We start from the raw sequence: 18,297 nt of genomic DNA on the forward strand, positions 1-18,297 counted from the left end.
AAGACCGGTGCTCCCCAAGGTGAGAAACTCGGTCTTATAAAGCCCTTGCTGAGCAATTCGTTAAGTTGACAAGAGAGTTCCTGCATCTCAGCCGGTGCTAAGCGGTAGGGCGACTTGGCTACTGGGGTAGCTCCCGAGACTAAGTCGATTCTGAACTCGACCTGTCGTTGCGGAGGTAACCCGGGTAGTTCTTCTGGGAAAATGTCGGGGAAGTCGCTCACTACAGGGATGTTCTTTAGTTCTTTCGTTTCGAGGCTCGTGTCGACGACGTGAGCAAGGAATGCATGGTATTCCTTACGCAGATATTTCTATGCTTGAATACTTGATATGATGCGAAGACTTGCACCGGGTTTGTCGCCGTAGACTATAAGAGTTTCGTCAGACGGAAGGTTTAGACGGACTGCTTTCTCGAAGCACATGATGTCGGCATGATGAAGGCTTAACCAATCCATGCCAATGATAACGTCGAAACTTTTTATTGAGACTGGCATGAGGTCGATTGGAAATGAATGGTTATCTAGAGTTAGGGTACAACCTAAGTATATGCTACTCGTACTTTCAGTTTTTCCATTAGCCATTTCTACTGTGAATAGTTCTTTGAGTGCGTGCGGTGGTTGATTAAGCATGCGAGCAAATTTATGGTTTACGAAGCTTCGCTCCGCTCCATTATCGAACAGAATGCATGCATAGGAGTTATCGAGGAGGAACGTACCAGTCACCACTGTCGGGTCAGCAACTGCTTCCCCGTGGCCTATAGCTAGTACCCTCCCTGCTCCTCCAGCATTCCTTGCTTTGGGGCAATCCCTCTTAAAGTGGCCTGCTTCGCCACATCCATAGCAGGTTGGGCTCGCGCCAGAGCCAGGGACTTGGTTGATAGGTTGTGCCGGGAACTTGCAGAATTGGACGGTGTGTCCTTTCCTGTTGCAGTTAGAGCACTGCATTTCACGGCAAGGGCCATTGTGGTGGTAGTTGCATTTGTTGCATTTGGGCGAACTTCCAGCATACCGACTCACCAGAGCAGTAGTAGCAGCAGTAGGGGTTATTGCGGCATGTATTGCCATAATTTGCTACTTTTTGGCAGCCTGTTGCTTCTTCTTTTCATCCCAGAATTTCCGCTTAGTATCAGCGGGTTTGGAGGGTTCCGGGATGGCTAGGGTGGTTGTGGTTGCAGTGGTTTTGACTCCATGGTCAATGAGTCGTTGTGCCAATCGTTTGGCACTGTCGAAGGTAGCGGGGTTTGACGCTAGAACATTCCCCTGATACGGAGGCACTAGCCCCCATATGTACCTCTCGATCTTCTTCCCCTCGGTGGGAACCATATTGGGGCAGAGGGCCACCAGCTCGCTGAATCGGGCAGTATAAGCGACCACATTGGTGCCCCTCATCGTCAGGTTCCAGAGTTCCTGCTCCAGTTTCTGGATCTCGCCCCTCAGGCAGTATTCCTCAGTCATGAGGTCTTTCATTGTTTCCCAGCCTATGTTGTTGGCTACAACGAGAGTTAATGCCTTAACATGGCCGTTCCACCATGTCAGGATCTTTCCTTCAAAGGTGCATGCGGCGTACTTGACTTTACTCGCCGCAGGACATGAACAGATTTCGAAGACTGATTCAGTCTTCTCGAGCCATTGCAAGAGGGCAATGACTCCGCCGGTGCCGTAAAAAGGCTTCGGTTTGCAATTTGTGAAATCTTTGTATGAGCACTCTCTCGAGCGCACAGGGGTTTCAACCGGGGTTGATTCCACAGGGGTTCCACCTCTGCTGGCATCAGAAGAGTGATACTGAGCCATGGCAGTTGCCACTGCTGCAGCTACGGCAGCATTCAGGGCTACAGTATCGATGACCGGAGGCGGAGGAGGTGGTGGTGCAGGATTATTCCTGGGAGATTTGCGAGGAGGCATCTTTCCGTTGATTGTTTATAAAGATAAGAAAACGGTAAGAATCAATTTGTAAGCAACGTGAGAGTGACACATGGACTAACTAACCATAGTCCAACAGTTAAAAGAGTGCTTGAAACCACAATAAGAAATATTAGTAGGAAAGCACAAGTGTATAGATTTTTCCCACAGATAGATAGATCTCAATAATACTGGTATTACTGATGTAATAAGTTCAGGGAAAATCGACCTAACAGTAGGTCTTACATCATACCATATAGAAAAGTTTGACAGTTCTTAGATTTCAAATTTGAGTACTGAAAGCTAGAAATATTTTACAGACAAGTGCTACTTAGAACACAGATGTTAAAGACTACTCTTTAATCAAAAGACAGAGATGCACTAGACATCGTTTAACGGCGATGGGAATTCCCCGGGCGAGCCCTAAGGTCGGGCACTTGACGGAACACCTCTTGAAGGTGTCGCTCCTGAGCCTTCTGACGAGCTCGAAGTTCCAAGATTTCAGCTCGTGGGGCAGCCAACTGCTACTGCAGGGTTTTTATTTGTTCTCCAGGTCCGTTCCATGTCTTCTTCAAGACGGTGGATGCGGACTGTGTTGACGCCTGAGTTGGCATCAAACTCTATGACCCGGTCGATGGCTGCTCGACCTTGCTCGACTTTACGAGCTATTCTGTGGATAATGACAGGCAGAGCTCGGTCAGCAGAGCCACCATCGCTGACGTTATGAAAGCTTCGGTCCCCAAGGTATGGTAAGGGTTGACCCTGTTCATCACTCCAGCGATTCAAGTTGTTTACCCACAAGGGAGTAGGACCTGGAAAACGCTGGTCGAGGATTGTTGTTCGGGCTTGACCTACGAGCGGTAGGTTGTTGACTTCAGGCTCGGAGTAGGATCCATCAGAAAAGCCTTCTGTGAGGTGATCATCCAAAGGGATTGGATGCGCATCATCGGGCTCTTCATTGATCCACCCGGCATTGCCTTTATTTGGAAAGTACGGGTCGCCGTGATGGAATCTAGCCATTTGATCTACGCGAGAAGGGAGGTCTAAGAATGTAGTATACGTGTAACTAGTAGTACAAAATACACCTATAGTATTTTTAGCTTAAGTTCTACTGATCTTCTTGTAGTATGGTTGGTAAGTTTTTAGACTTGTTAACCTATCACAACCATTCTAGGGCATGTGCTAATCACTCCTAAGACCGGCATAGTTGATCAGGCTATGCCATTCCCAGCACTGACCATACATCCCCGAGCTCACTTGTGATATTTAACAATCGTAATACTTTTGTTCTTGTCGTTGTGACACTGGTTTTAGTATGAATGCAGACTAGTATACTTAATTAAATATTTTAATATTTAAAGTATAGACTCTTGGTCAGAGTTTAATCCCAAATGGGTTTATAGTTTAGTATATCCTTTATGGGTTGATATACTTGATTCACTATAAACAATGCTCTGATACCAATCTGTCACACCCCAAAACCAAGAACGGCGGAAACGTTCTGGGCGGAGGACGTCATGTAAGGTAATCACAACACAGTAAATGTAAATAAGCAAACAACATCATCCATTGCATTAAATATATATATTTTTAATACAAGCGTGTTCTATACAGTTTTAGACACCAAAAATATAACGTAAATCAAAATAATAATATGATGAGTCTTGAGTGCACTCCATCATCTCAAAAGCCGGCATCGGTACCTGTCTACTGATGACCTGAGAATACAAGTTATTTTGAAAGAGTTTATCAGCATTAAGCTGGTGAGTTCATAAGTATTTTAATGTCGGTGTTTGTTTATCAAAAACATTTGAACATGTCTCAAATATAAGTTCATGTATGTAAGTGTTTGTAAAAGTTTGAATCTCTCAGAAAAACCTATATTTTCTAAAATAGTAGCCTTCTACCAAGGCTTTAACTGTTTTGTATGTTCGCTTGTTGTAAAAGTGTGTAATTTCCCAAGTGCAACTATCTTTTAACAAAATATAGTTTGTACATTAAAATTCAAGTGAGGTTATCACTAAAAATATGTAATGGGTAAATCATTGTAGTACTGTAGCTTAGTTTTATAGTGACTACTGCTGTACTAATTACCTTAAACCGGATTTATATTAAGGTATAATGTGACAATTGCACCATACTATCGACTGATAACAACGACATAAAGAACGGTCGTAATAACGGAATGACGTTTGGCACCCGCAGACCTGCAGGTCCGGCTGTAGCTAGCAGCAAGGTGTAGGATAGTCAATCCAGTATAGATCTATACGCAAACTCAACGCTCTCCCTCCAAGAGAATTCTGGCTACAACTCGGGCCATGACATTTAAGGCATGCTCCGATACAGTGGATCACATTTGTTATCGTATTCTTGCATATGTGATGAAATGTTTCTCGTCCTAGTATATATGTTCTCATAGTATAGTTGCATATATTCTCTTCCTAGTATAGACTCATGAATGAACTGACTCATTAATCTAACAGTTGTAATAGTATGATTATGTGTTACCCCGATGGTAACTTACTAATGGTGCGTCTAGTACGTATGAATATGGAAGTACTTTTATGTCTATATATGTATATTTGATATATAATTAATATGGAAATGACCTTCGGATGGTCACCCGAAATCCCACCAGACCACATCCAAATCGAGAAAAAGGAAATAGGGTGGATGGCCTTCCTAAGCCCTTTAAACATTATTTATACATCTATACATATATGGGCATGCATTTTATAATATAAAAGCGTAAATAAGTATTTATAAGACATTTGAAACATAAGTATTATTTTTAAAGAAAGATCGACTTGATGTCAATCTATAAAACAATTTGAAGGCATAGATTTGATTAACACAGTTTAAGTATAAGGAACATTTGTTCAAATCACAGTTGTAGTATAAATTTGAAAAGTAAATGGGTTTGGAAAACATTTTGAAGTAAAACAGTTTGATAGACAGTTTGAATAGTGATAAAGTCACGGGTTTCCCTAGTTATTAATCACATGTGATTAATGCAATAACATGTGATTGAAGCAATAACTATAAGTATTTAACTTGTATCCCCCCCCCCCTTGAAAGCATATAAAAGAATTTATAGAACATTTAAAAGATAAATTAAGGGGTATGAACTCACTTGATTGATTGAAGAAAGTGAGATGGAAAACCGGGCAGAGTTTCGTCTCGGGAAATGGATTTTTCTCGGGATTCTCGGGAATCTCGGGAGTAAAATTGACCCTCGGGACTTGAGCGAAAAGACCAGAGCTTCGGGTTTGAACGGGCACGGAAATCGAGGCAAGATCGTGAGAGAAAAGAGAGAAGTGAGCAAAATTTCCGGAAAGCCTCGCATTCTATTTATAGGAAGGCTGAACCGCCTCGGTACGCGGGGCGTACGCTCGTACGCAGCGCGTACGCGTACGTCATGCATGACCGAAGCCTCGACGGCCTCGGCTTCGGATGAGACGGATCGGTGGGGAGGCGGGTCGGACGGGATGGCGGGTCTGATGGGACAGCGGGTCGGACGGGTCGGAAACCTCGGATAGGGCGACGTGGACGATCCGAGGCCCTTGATCTGAGTACGTGGGGCGTACGAAGGTACGCAGGGCGTACTTCGGTCCTATCCGATGACTCCCCTTCGGATAATACCGGGAGTTTATAATTAAATTTATATTTATTTTAAATAAACTTCAAAAATTCATATCTCCCTCATACGAACTCCGTTTTTGACGTTCTTTATATCCACGCGAAGGTGAGACCAAGATCTACAACTTTCGTTTAGATTCCGTTGGCAAATTCCGAAATTATTTTAATCATTTATTTATTAAAATGACGTGTTTAAAGAATTTCTTCAAAAATTCATAACTTCTTCATCTGAAGTCAGATTTTAGGGTTCTTGATATGTACGAACACCTTGATACGATTCCCACTACTTTAACTAACCCAAATAAGATTTTAGGAAAATTATATTTTGATCTAGATTTGATCGGTTTTACATTACATTGTCTCGAAATATCGGGTTGTCACACCATTAAACATCAATTTTGAGAGGTTTGTATGAGTTTACGGCCAAGGCATATGCTTGGGCCGTAAACTCCTCAAACATGGGTGAAAAATCACTTCTAAGGTGTAAGAATGCCATCCAACACCACCAAAAGCCTTGGAATAAATTAGGGAATCAACCAAAAATAGTTTAGAAGCCTTAAAAACATCATAAACCCTCTAATTGAGAGTTTACGGCCAGAGCATATGCTCCAGGGCCGTAAACTCATAGAAGTATGCCATTTGAAGCCCTAAACTCACCCTAAGCCTTGTAAAAATTAGTTGAATCACTTGTGATAAATCCTTGGCCTTCAAATTAATTATTTTGGATGTGGGTGAGACTTTACGGCCATAAACTCTTAATTTTATAGCCATAGACTCTTCTATAAATCCATGTAATGATTTAATCCCTTTCAAATGTCCAAAAGCCAAACCTAGCAACACCCATTATTTGATTTAAGGCCATTTAGCTCATAAAAACACCCACCATGAGTTTACGGTCGTAAACTCATGGGGATGTGGTGTTTAGGCCGTAAACACTCCCTAAGAGTTTACCATTGGAGAATAAACTCTAAATCCTAGCCATTCATGTCCTAAAACGCCACCCGGGTCACTTCAAACGCTCATTTTGGAGTGTTTTCGCGTCTTAGAATGTTCAAGTGTATCTAATTAGTTATTTAAATCTAATTAGATATATATTGTGTATTATTTAATATTACATAGGCACCTCGCTCGTATTCAAGCCTCGGTTCAACGTTTAGCATCCCATCCAACACAACTTCGCGTTCGGTGAGTTCATACCCCTACCCTTTTTCAATGATTTTTCAATGTTTTCAGGGGGGAATACAAGCAAGAGTACAAGAATATCTTGTACTTAAATTTATGATTTTAGTTAAATGGTTTCATACTTGTACGTTTTTAAGGATTGAAAACCGTGTTAGTAAACTATTTCAATTTGCAGGGTTGTTTGTTTAAAACCGATTTTCAATTCTTCTTATATACTGTCAAATTGTATACTTCTCAGTTGATTGTTCATACTTATATTGATAGAAAACATAAAATATTGTAAAGTCTGTAATAAAATACCATAGGTACGAGTATAAAAGCCAGATGCCATAAAGAACACATAAAACTTCATACACATAGGCTCGAGTGTAAAAGGCATCAATCATTTGATCATATAAATCACTGTAATGTCCTTAATAATACACCAAGGATCGCGTGTAAAGGACAGTAATCATTAGATAACACGTAGACTCGAGTGTAATGCCCTTAATAATGACACCTAGGCTCGAGTGTAAAGGACAGGTATGTTAGAACTAAGATAGTCGTAGATACTACTTTCCTATTCGAAGAGTAAAGAGTGATCTTAAAGATTGGAGACACGTCCTTGTAACACTTCCATGGCTCGAGATAGTGGAGGACTAACCCTGTAACCAGAATCTCAGATCGTAGGAGAGCGTGACTTGAGTGTATAGATCTATACGGGACTGACAATCCCGCACCTGGCTGCTAGCTACAGCCGAACCGAAAGGTTCAAGGGTGACAAAAGTCATAAAAAGGATACTAACCACGACCCGAGTAATATCTAGTCTGAGTATGGTTAAGGACTCACAATCTAGATTATTAACACTTTAGATTCATTTTCTAGTTTTATGTACGTAGTAAAGCTAATGTACGTTCAATGATGCACACACACACATTCAGGAAAACATGGGGTTTTCCTATGGATAATAATGAACATAATCAGAACCGGTAACAGTTAGCATACACAGAATTGGTAATAGCACACACGCACATTCAGGAAAACATGGGGTTTTCCTATGGATAATAATGAACATAATCGGAATTAGTAACAATTAGCTCTCACGGAATCAGTAATAGTTCACACTTTCACACATAGGAAAATATAGGATTTTCCTGAGTAACAGTAGTTTGTAACCAGAAAAGTGTAATAAGTTAAATAATTATACTTTACAAAATCATTTGATCAATCATGTTTTTGTTGTGCATCTTTTACATTACAATTTGGAATTGGTATCTAACTCTTAAGAAAATATGGGATTTTCTTGGTTAACCACTTTTTCAGGAAACTAAAGGAACTCGTTCTTTTCATAAAACAAACCGCTTATGAACTCACCAGCTTTATGTTGATTTTCAAACTGCTTGTATTCTCAGGTCCGCTTTAGACAGGTACCCGACGATCTCTTTTGGTGAAGACGGAATGCGTAGAAGATTCGTCTCTCTTTTGTTTAAACTATGTATCTATGAAACTTATACTACTTTACTTTTCAACTGATGTAATGAAATCTATGTAATGTAATGTTTTGTGTTTTACTTCGCTTACTATGTACATTGGTTATGATTCACATGAAGTCACCTCCACCCCGAGACATTTCCGCCTTCGGTTTCGGGGTGTGACACATAATGTTTACAACAAGCTAGGGTAAGTGGACTTACGATTTGGAAGCGTTTGGTTGCGGATTCGGGTCAAAAACGAGTCTAGAGAGAGAGTATAGAGAGAGAGGGTGGAAAAGGCTCAAATGGAGTTTACTCTCCCTTATATATGGGTGGGAGTTGGAGGTCAGTGATATTCTACCCGATACTGTCGTTTAACGGGGCTTTTGGTCGCACCCGATTTAGTGGTCGTAATAATAAAAACTAACTTTTCCAACTAAATGGAAATGTGCATTATGAGTTTTTATTTCTCTTATCACGACTTAACGACATAATAAATGAAATATTTATTTAATCGGCGACCTCTAATTAACGGAACTTTTTACAAAATGGAATATTCCGTTAACGGTAACGGGGAAATGTAACGGAGCAAACTTGGGTTGTCACATCATCCCCCTGTTAGAGGGAATTTCGTCTCGAAATTCAGGTCTAGGCAAGGAAGTAGGTATGAATGGTTAAGTAGAGGTAAGAGAGTACTTCCTATTCTGTTTGTTCTCGCATTCCCAAGTGATCTCTGGTCTGTGTTTTTCATTCCAATAAACCTTCACCTATGGGATGCGGATTCCGTCTCGTGTAGTTAGTGGGTTCTGACTGGTGTATCTACGAGGTTAGGGTTCTCAATGGTTTCTATCAAGATGAGTGGGGTACGAAGAGTGGCGTCGGGTAATCGCATATCTAGTCTAAGAAGTGGATCGATCGGGTATGAAACTTGTGGAATATCCGAAAGTAGTAGTGGTCTGACGAGGGTTGGACCAAGTCTCTGAGGATTCTCGGATGGTCCTAGGCTCTCGGAAGGGTAGAGCTTCTCAGTACTTAGAACATAGTGTACTTCTATGGCAAGATCATCACTGGCGTGATCGCCATTTCGAAGTTCCTAACGTTCTCTCTCGTACTGAATGTGTAGTCCTTCAGGTTGGTTCTTCGGAATCTCGAGTTGTCCTTGGTTTTGCGTTTCCTGTCAACTGGCTTTTAGAGGCTTTCTAGCTTCGAATGGGTTGTGCAACTACGGTTTTCTGTTTGCTGTAGAGTGTCTATCTCAAGCTCGTGCAAAATGAACTTGCACTAACGAATCTTGAGATACGGAAACCCTCAGGGTCAGGGAGATAGGGTTTCACCAGACGAGTGTTGGACTACCTCAAGAGGTGGTTCTACTATTTCTACGTGAGATAGTATTCGTGGAACACCTAATAGTCCAATTAATCTCTAAGACTTTGGTTTATTCTAGTGCGAAAAGCGCATGTACCTGCATAACCTCTCGGCTAACACCCAGGCTGGTGTCAAGTCTATAACCTCTTCGGGATCTGGGTCATGAGGCTTAACGCAACTACTTTCGCACTTTGATCAAGTATTCTTAGCTGCGGAGGTTATCGTGTGGTTCTCGGTATTCTGGTGTTCACTTTGGAGAATGAAGTCTATCGTCTACAGGGCGACGACGATTTCCTCCTTGCGAGAGGGTGGAGGATGATAGGCACTACTTGTCTATAACAGGATGGACGAAGTGCCTGAGTAGTGCGAGCATTTACTGCCACTACTCTTCCGAAGGTTCTGAGTTTTCTCGGCTTAGGTTAAATCTAGTAAGTATAGGTTCCCATCACTCGGAACTTTAATCTTTTCATCCACTCCTCTTAGAGTTCAACCCATCGCAGCTTTCGGATTTTCGGGATATCCACTGTGATGCTTAATTCGGGGGACTAAGCGGGAATGGATGGTCGCAGTCAATGTCCTTGACTCTTACGACGCAGGTTTCTTTATCAACCAAGTATGTTAGCTACTAGGTTGGCTCAAACGGAATGACAACACTTCAGATTTGTGGTCATTATAGTAGCTCAATCTGTAGGGTTCTCTTGACCCCAGCTCCTATTTTATGGAGTAGGATGAAGGGTCTTTCTAGGGAATCTACTAGGTATGCTTCAGGTGGTTATCGTCTTCTACAATGCATGCAGTGCCTTTCGCTTCGATTCTTATCTGTCTAAGGAGGGTTGATTAACAGCACGAGGTACCCCTCTCCTGGGTATTTCGGAAGGTTTGAAATAAAAGTGACGACTGACGGATCGCATTAGGTTTAGTTATTTGCATTATGCTTAGGTTCAGAAGAACCTTTATTTGCCGAAAGGGCTATGGAGAAAGTTCTTTTTACACTGCACTAAGGATTTACACATGGCTGAACGAAGTCAAACCATGATCGATAGAGTCGTCAAAGTTGGCATACTTCGACATGAAGATCAATAGAGTCATGCGCCGAACAGGCACACCGGTTTTAGGCGTCTCGGGTTTCGTCCTGTGTATCACTGCCGCGGATACTTGGACCGATAGAGTCGACACGGAACTATAGAGTGTTCTAAGTGTTTCTGAGTGGAGTACCTTTTCATGAATGGATTCTCACGAGGCATTTCTATAATTGCCTAACATATACTAGTCATGTATCATTAAGGTGGGGAAGACTGTTGACTGAGCGACTCCACCCTAAATCCACAACCAAACGAGGAACAGGAAATAAGGCGGCATTCACTCACTTTAGGTCTATTCATCTTAACTATACATGGCCGTAACGTATATGTTTTGCCATTATAGTTTTACCTGATGAATTTTAAATTTTATAATAGTGCTGCGACTTTCGCCTTAATAGGGAAGAAAATTACATTTGAATTAGCCCTTTATCGTTTCCAGTTTAGTTATCCGAGATCGAGAGACGTACCAAAAGCTACTAGGTTCCTTGATGCTTCTCCCTAAACATTAGAGTTACACTCCTCCTATGTCTTTGTCATTCCCTTCAGTTGGGCAGTCCTTCTTGAAGTGTCCCACTTCACCACATAGGTGGCAAACTGTACAGGCCACCACATTGGGGTTGATGTAATGAACTCAACCGGGGTTCTGCAGACGCGAACAGTATGCCCCAACATGTGGCACCTAGCACACTAGAGCTCCCGGTAGACACCATGATAATGGTAGCTACACTTGCTGCAATGGGGAAGATTTCCTAAGTATGGTCTCCTAGGTGTAGGGATGGAAGGGTTGGCAGGGATATTGACTGTCTCAGCTCGTTGCCCTTCGGAAGGTCCATGAGCCGAGGTACTCCCCTCCTCGATCTTGATCTTTCTCTTCAGTGGATTTGAGTGAGGTTTATGGGTGGCTGGGTATGCAGGGGTTGGTTGTTGTTGTCCATTGCTAGGATCGGAATTTCCGATGGGGCTCTTACTAACATTGGCGTTGTTAGTATTCAGTTGAGCCATGACAGCGGCTACGGTTGCTGAGACTGCATCTTGGAACGTAGCTTCATTGAATAAGAGAGTAGGTTTCTTGCTTGCGGACTGGTAACGCTTCTTCGGTAGCATGGTTTTTCCTACACGGAAAGGAATACAAGATGATGAGAGATGATGGCTAGCCCTGGACATATCTGTCCTGACTGCATTAGGCATAAATTTTTCCCGTGCCTCAAGTACTGGTTGTCTGAGTGTTGACCTACATCTCTATGATGTAGTCCTGGTAATCAAGGTAGGAGTGTGAGTATCGGAAAAAAGCCATAGGATGCGATTCATTCCTACTAAGTTACCTTTATACTGGGAAAGGTTTCACTCCCCGACCTGGAGAGATTTGAGAACTGTTCGGAACAAAGACCGCAGGAAAAGAGGCTCATGAAGGCTTATGGCTAAACAACCTCAACAGAGGTGTGGGGATCCGCTCTAAACATGTGACTGGCAACGGGAAAACGACGATTTACCTAACACATAGCGTGAGTAGTGTAGCCACTAACTCACTAAATTGTATTATTTTACGGGTGTATTAGCGTGACGAACATGAGGAAAAGACACTTCTCGGGTTCCATGTACTGGCTCCCTCTGTCTACCTCGTAGCTTTGGCTGGAATCGGCGTTGGTTTCCTTCGGGTAATTACCTAGGGTTCACTCCTCGTATGGACATACTGAATCTCTACTCTGCCTTACTTTCGAATTCGTCTCCAGGTGTCATCACTTCATGATGGATGACTGGGAATCTCGGAAGTTTAGGCGAATCTCTCACCGATGTCCCTAAAAGATATAGGCACTTGGTGAATTCAATAGTCTCGACCCAGTTCATTTATTTCCAAACAGGAAATCTTCTCAATGAACCTCTTCTGGGTCTGCATCAACTCTTCTGTCGAGCAATGAAGTGGATAGGGTTGTCTACAGGGTTCGTGCGAGAATGGAAATTTCTAAAGAATCCTAAGAGATTACTAACATTTCACTGGATGATCCATATCGATTTCTGCTACGATTACACAGGGTATACAAATCATACATAGCTTAGATCCGATAGGCCTTCGACTATGTGATACTACTCTAGATCCACATCCAAACAAGGAAAAGGAAATAGGGAGAAACCACACATTCTTAGCCTATGGGATCCTTATTATATATAACCTTGGGAGTATACTCTCTGTAATTGTAGGTATATCAATAAGGATCTTTTTAGTTCTTCACACAGGGTTATCTATGTATCCTAAAATACCCCTATGGTATTTTAATTCTTGTTTGATTCTTATCTTCTGATTATGATTCTAGGATTAGTGTGAGTCTTTTAGTATTCCAAAATTCTCCTATAGTATTTTAAACTTTATGTTTGACTCTAGCATTCCTAGTTGGTAAGTTTCAGACCTATTGCAACACCATTATCACTCCCAAGCACACGTTCATCGCATCTCGAATAAATGTAGTTGATCAGGTTACATTTATTCCAGCTTACGATTACATAACTACCCAGGTTTGACGGTAATGCTCAACATCCGAAGACTTTTATTATTGTTCGAGTGTTTAGGTTCTGGATGTTCTTATACTTTGGTAAAATATGGTTATATTTTAAAGTAAAATTCTTGGTCAGAGTGTTTTATCCCATTGTATTTATAGGTTGTATATCTTTTATGAATTGATATACTTAGCTCACTATAAACAATGCTCTGATACCAATCTGTCACACCCCAAAACCGGAACGGCGGAAACGTTCTGGGGTGGATGACGTCATGTCAAGTATCACAACACATGCATTATAGTAATCAAAGTACAACAAAACATTGCATTAATAGTAATAGTTTTACATGGTTTACTTTACAATACAACAAGGTAATACAAGTAATAGAATAAATACAGCGTGGTACTAAGCTATCTTCATCATCAGCTCCTGGGATGTACCTGTCTAATGCTAACCTGAGAATACAAGTTATTTGAAAAGCGAGTATCAGCATTTTTACAAATGTTGGTGAGTTCATAAGCATTTAGTGACAGTTTATTCAAATAACTTTAATAAAAGTAGTAGTTTTCAAGTATACAGTGAAATAGTGTTCTTTCTAGAAAATCTTATATTTTCTATTTAAAATGCAGTCTTCCACCAAGACTGGTCAGAGTTATGTGGTAAAAGGTAGTTTCCCTTAAACACTTTCATTTTCAAAAGACGGAATTTGCTTTTAAGAAAGTCGGAGATTATCAGGGAAAACATATGCCTCAGCAGTGAGGACTGCTGACTAAGGCAAAGGAATTATAGACTCCAGGAGAGCATCGAATGAATGGCATGCCTGGCTCAGTCTAACAGAAAGAGACACAGACCCCAGATGGTACCAAATAAAAGGTACAGCTAGTAAGGTCTAATACAGTGAACACAGACCCCAGACAGTACCAACTGAATGATACGTCTAGCAAGGTCCAAAACAGTGAATACAGTGAATACAGTGGATACAGTGAATACAGACCCCAGACAGCATCAAATGAATGATACGTCTAGTAAGGTCTAAAACAGTGACTCCAAAAGTGGATTCCCGCATACAGTGTAAATTGCTGGTGAAAAACCATTACCTTAAGGCCATGAATTATAAGGTAACCTAGGATACTCGTAACCATACTAACCGACACTAGAGTACTTGACGCCCTACAAGCGTCTAGAGAATATGACATTTGTCACCCCTTGGCTTGGTACGCCGTGGACTGTAGCTAGCAGTCAGGGTGCGGGGGTGTCAATCCCGTATAGATCTATACACACAATGTCCGCTCTCCCTACAGGAGACTCTGGTTACCAACTAGACGACAGAGAAGGCTGTGTCCTAAAGATGCATCCCAAATAGCGGGTAGAGACTTCCAAATAGTGGGTAGTGGGTTTCTAATGTAAGTGCTGAACTCGAGGTAGAGACTCATAAATGAACTGACTAAAGTAAACCCATATGTCTATGCTTGTGTACATAATATATAACTAATGAATCAAACGACCTTCGGACGGACATCCGATCCCAGCAGACCACATCTCAACGAAGAAAAGGAAATAGGGCGGACAAGCCTTCCTAAGTCCTTCAATCATTATTTATATCCATCTATACAAGCACAGACATACATCTAACTACGCTTGAGTGTGTATCAAGTGGAATCATATCGTGAAGTATAAGTGTACAGTGTGGAATAACCGACTTGTGAAGTATAAGCGTACAGTGGAATAACCGAGTCGTGAAGTATAAGCGTATAGTGTGGGATAATCGAATCGTGAAGTATAAGTGTACTAAGCATAAGTGTATCACGAAGTGGAAACGACAATTGGTGCAGTAAAAGCGTCTATCAAGTATAAGTGGCTACAAGTATAAGCGATCTAGAGACAATAACCCGTATAAGCGTATCACGAAGGAAAAGCGTTATCAAGTAGTAGTTTTAAATAAGTAAAGCGAAGCAGCAGTAACAAACAAGTAAAAGTATACGTCGTAAAAGGCAACTTCGATGATAACCTTGGAAAAACCTTTATACTCAGGGAAAATCACATTTGGTATTCTTTGGTAAAATAAGTTTAAGTAAGAGTTTTGAAACAAATGAAAACCTTTTTGAAACCATCATAGTATCCTACTCGGTAAAACAGTGTACAGTGTGGTAAAATCTTGTACATGTGGGCTATCAATCACATGCGATTGATATGATAACTAGCATGTTTAACTTGTATTCCCCCCTATAAAACATGTAAAAACATTAGAAGGTTCATTCAGGGGTATGAACTCACCTGGCGTTAGTGGATCCGACGAAGGCGCCGGTTGGGTGCTCGGTGTCATGTAAGGACTTGGACACACTTAAAGACCTATTTAACATATGATAACATATGTTCACATACAATTAGTATATTATATACCAATTAAACAAGTATACGCACTCTAAGGAGCGGAAAACACTTTGGTTAAGTGTTTGGGGTGTCCCGGGTAACATCTAAGGGTGTGTATGGCTTAGGAATGGAGTTTACTCTCCAAGAGTAAACTCTCTACACCTAGTTTACGGCCCATGAACAACTCCCCATGAGTTTACGGCCGTAAACTCATGGTGAGGGGTTCTAGTGTGTTTTAAAGGCTCAATCTTGTTCGTGGGATTTTTCTAGGTCCGAATCTAAGAGGTATGAATGAGTTTAGGGTCTTTAAGGGCACCATTATGGAGTTTACGGCCCATGAACCATCCCTAAGGGAGTTCACGGCCGTGAACTCCTATGCCATGAGTTTATTGGAGTTTTAAGCCCTTAATACCTTCCTAGCATTTTATAGTAATAGTCTAAGGCCATTTGCGGGACAAAAACCATCACTTTGGTATGTTTAGGGGTGTTTACGGCCTTGACATATGTCTGGGCTATAAACTCCTTTTAATCCCTTAAATCCTTGTGTTTGAATGATCTAAACCCGAAATAGCAAGCCCCTAATTCATGTATTAAGCCTAAGGGTGGTTTGGGAGTGTTTTTGGACATTTTGACAAGGTTTAGAGGTTTTTACAGCCTAACCATGTGCTTGGTCCACAAACTCTCTTTTATGCCTCAAATTGATTGTTTTAAATGTGCAAACACTCCTAGGCTAAATCCTCAATTTATTTCCAAGCTTTTAGGGACAAGTTTGGGTCTTTTTGGCCTCATTTAAGGTGTTTACGGCCTAAGGAGGATCTTAGGCCGTGAACTCCTTTTCAACAGCTTAAATGGTCGAATTTTAAGCTATAATCATGAGTCATAATGTTTAGAACAAGCTAGGGTAAGTGAACTTACGATTTGGAAGCGTTTGGTTGCGGATTCGGGTTGAAAACGAGTCTAGAGAGAGAGTATAGAGAGAGAGGATGGAAAAGGCTCAAATGGAGTTTACTCCCCCTTATATATGGGTGGGAGTTGGAGCTCCGTGATATTCTACCCGATACTGTCGTTTAATGGGGCTTTTGGTCGCACCCGATTTAGTGGTCGTAATAATAGAAACTAACTTTTCCAACTAAATGGAACTGTGCATTATGAGTTTTTATTTCTCTTATCACGACTTAACGACATAATAAATGAAATATTTATTTAATTGGCGACCTCTAATTAACGGAACTTTTTACAAAATGGAATATTCCGTTAACGGTAACGGGGAAATATAACGAAACAAACTTGGGTTGTCACATATGGAGTCATAATACTATTTAATGAAAAAGACTCTTCATTTTTTTATGTAACCTATGACACTTTTATGAGTTTTAAGATTCATAAATGTGACCTTTTATGTAACTTTGAGGACAAGTTACAAAAACACATTTTATGAACTACCTCTAGATTAATTAGGATTGAAAACAACTAAAACACAATTTTTTTTCTCCATTAATCTAAACTAACTCATAAATCAAGGAAACATAAAACTTTTGGTAATCCATAACTTATGGAGTTAAATGCTTTTTGTATGATGAAACTCTTCATGTTCCATAACTTAAGAATAAGTTATGGAATTCTTTAAAACATTAACACCAAATTTTGTAACTCCATAAAAACTTTGAATCAGTTTTTTTTAAACCTTTTCATGTCCATAACTTATGGAGGTTTTAAAACACTTAAGATCACAACTTAAAAAAAACTTTTGAGCTCCAAAATTTTATGACAAAATTTGTAACTCCTGAAAACATTTAGATCAAACTTTTAAAACTAATAAAATAATCATATCATTTTATCTTTTACTAAATTTGACCTAATTCAACTCATATAACAAATTATTCAAATTTTACAAATAATTAGTTTTTCACAAAACAAGTAATTATCTTCAAATTTGACAAACTTCATGTTTTTTTCTTTTTTTTTTTTCAATTTGAAAATCAAACATTTGCATGAATATAACAGAAAACAACCCATGGCTCTGATACAACTGTTGAGTTTTAGTATACTACAACATCATATGGTGCACATACAACCCTAAATACCTTCGATCTATGTTTTCTCTATTATACATGCAAATATGACGTTTCCAAGATATTACCCTATACTAGCATACAAATATCATATACTTGGGTAATAAAATAGATAGAATACATACCTTTTTGATGTAACTTGTCTTCATGAAGCTTGACTGCCTAGTGCCCCAAGTGTGACATCTCAAATGGTTCACACAACACCATGAACACTTGGAATAACCATGAGAATAAGGATACTTTGGCTCTCTCTAGTGAAATCGGCCTTCCCCTTTTGTGTACACACATTATTGCCAATTTCACCAACCAAGGACATCTTTATATAGTGTGGAGATTAGGGTTAAACCCATGACCCTTCATTTCATATGATCCATGGGTTTAACACTCCATGAACTATCCATGAAAGCTTAGCCCAACCTAAATGAACTTGGCCCATCACACATATATATCTAAGAGTCCATATTTAATTAGTTCCTTTTGATCACTTAATTATATATAAATTAATTCTTGATCAATACTAATTAAATAATATGATTATATATTAATATATTAGAACTTATAATATATTAATATAAATCACTAGTATCCTTTTTTTCCTCATTTTGTCTATCCAATTGTCCCGATGCCATGCAACCCAAATGGACCATGTCGGGTCGAGTCAAGCACATACCAAATATAGTTATGGACTTAGACATTAATCCAACAGCTGCATCATGCTTCTAGAGAAACTAAACTAATCATTAGCAT

Source organism: Lactuca serriola, chromosome 5, assembly GCF_051521515.1.
Source record: "Lactuca serriola cultivar US96UC23 chromosome 5, Lser_US96UC23_V15, whole genome shotgun sequence".
In the NCBI taxonomy this organism is placed as follows: Eukaryota; Viridiplantae; Streptophyta; class Magnoliopsida; order Asterales; family Asteraceae; genus Lactuca; species Lactuca serriola.